The sequence below is a fragment of the Gymnogyps californianus genome, unplaced genomic scaffold, assembly GCF_018139145.2.
Source record: "Gymnogyps californianus isolate 813 unplaced genomic scaffold, ASM1813914v2 HiC_scaffold_277, whole genome shotgun sequence".
Lineage (NCBI taxonomy): Eukaryota > Metazoa > Chordata > Aves > Accipitriformes > Cathartidae > Gymnogyps > Gymnogyps californianus.
The window spans coordinates 2,273-4,544 of NW_026114158.1; positions in this window are offsets into that span (position 1 = coordinate 2,273).

The following is a 2,272-nucleotide window of genomic DNA, read 5'->3' on the forward strand; positions in this document are numbered from 1 at the left end:
AGAGAAACAGGTTGGAGCTATCGGACCCTATTAAACACCAGCGTGAGTCGAGGGGAAAGATTAGCGACTCAAAATGCTCCTAAAGCAGCTTAATGACCTTAAACTCTGATTTTTTCCCCCATTAAATACACGCCGAGCGTCCTCCAGGTCCAGCCCCGTACACGTGGGGTCCCGGTGGTTGGTGCAGCGGATGCAGATTGAGGGGTGAGCGAGGCAAACATCCCCTTGCCGAAACGCCCTCACCGCAGCCTGGAAAGACTGGTAGCACCGGGTATTTCCGCCTCAGCACTCCGGCTACTGTCGGCAATGCTGGCACCGGCACCGAGAGCTGCCAAGTCTGCCGGCAGTTGGCAAAACCAGCCGATCTCCGTAACTACCAGCTTGTTCTGGACTCGGTGGACAACAGAGCTCGGTTCACGGCCACTGCCGGGGATCTGCCGGCGCTCGGCGAGCTGCGGTCCGGGAGGTGCTGCAATTAATGGGGGTCAGACGATGCTTTTAAATAGGCTCCTGCTCAAGCGTGAACCCCGGCGTCCCATACACCAACGCTCCTCACCTTGGGGGCAACCCCCAGGGAGAGAAGAGGACGAAGCTGCAAATTAACCCACCTTTAACTCGCCTGAAACAACAAGCAGCTTGACGCTTTCACTTGAGAAGCAGCTCGGGCTTTAAAACATCAAAAAAAGCACCAAAAAACCACCTCTCCAGGGACACAGAGCGCCGGTGCCGGGGGAATGCCACCGCGGGGACGAGCCCACCAAGCCATGGCGGTGTGAGCCTCTTGCCGTGTCCAGCTCCAGCCCTGCCGTCTCGCTGGCAAAAGCCCGTCGGCAGAGGAAAAACCAGTTTTTATTTGTTTGTTAGTAAAAGCAGGCGGCTGGGAGGAAGCACACCCCTCCCACACGGGATCGGGGACGTGGAGGCAGCCGAGTAAAACAAACGCAAGGAAGCCCGGCGTTTTAGGCCACTATTTAAGGTTTGTTTACTTAACTCCCTCATTTCTCCAGTTTCGGAAGGGGACTCAAGTCGGTCAAGAGGCTGAATTCTCAGGGAGCCGTGTGACACCCCCGGCACCATGCATGCTGTCCCTGTCCCGCAGAAGGGGACGATCCTGGGCACACGGGGACTCAGGGGCAACACCGAAATCCTGCAGCGGGCACAGGGAGAGCGGCAGAGCCGGGGCTGCCGTGGGGCGGATCCGTTTTTCCCACTTTCACTGCCTTCGGGTGGCGATTGTGGCCGTTTCCTTCCATTTTAGTCTCCTGAATCTGCTTCCGACAGGCTGCCCGGCGCGAAACTCAACAGCTCCCGAGACAATCCCTTTCTCCACGCAGGAAATCCCAACTCCGGTGCTCCGGCATCCCGCTGCGTCCAAGGCGTCCACAAAGGCGCCCCCTCCTCTCCAGCTTCCCCAGTCTTTGAGATTTTCTGAATAAATCCCCCATCCATTAGCAAAGTTTTTCTCTGCCTGGATGTCTCCACCTCTGTCCTGGTCCCCTTTTAAAAAACAGGGGGAATCCCGTATATTTGGGATCCCCCACGTTACCTGCTCACCCCGGGGGTCTGACACAGCCGCTCTCTGGCCGTCTGCAGCACAACCCAGCGCCAGCTTGGGCTGGGTCGAATCCTGAACCGCACTGCGCATGGGCAAACGCATTAATTAGGAGTAAACGAAGGTGCGAGTGTGCAGCCAGCAGGTTCATGGGGTTCCCGAGCCAGGAAAACTTTACCTTGCAGACCCGATAGCTAAAAAGTCACCCCGGCGCGGGGGCTTTTGTTCGGTTCATCCTTTTACCGCCACGGCGAGCATTACGCCGGCTTCCCGTAGCTTCTGGCCCAGGCAGACCGCGCCGTTTTGGGGAGGAATGGGCGTTTCACACCATCCCCGTGGCAGGACCGTGCCCAAAAGGAAAACCAAGGCTGGCCCCTCCTTTCACCTGCACCGGTCGCTCCCAAACGCCGCCTTCCTTCACACGGGATCCTTCCTCGCACGCAAGAGCCTTTGCGGAGAATTGCCGCATGGACAGAAGTCCCGGTTCTGGATGGCAAAGGGTCTCCTGGTTTTGGGAGATAATCGCTAAACTTTGAGGGGGATGTTTAAAAACCACTCGCTTTGCGTTTAACTGCAGAGAAGTCTAAGGAAAATACACCTGGAGGATATACGTCAACCCGCACATCTGAGTGCCTCGGGACACTGCTAGTTAAGCTAATCAGCCTCCAAATCTACCTTGGCTTTGCAAAAAAAAAAAAAACCCTTTTGGGGCTGGCAGGG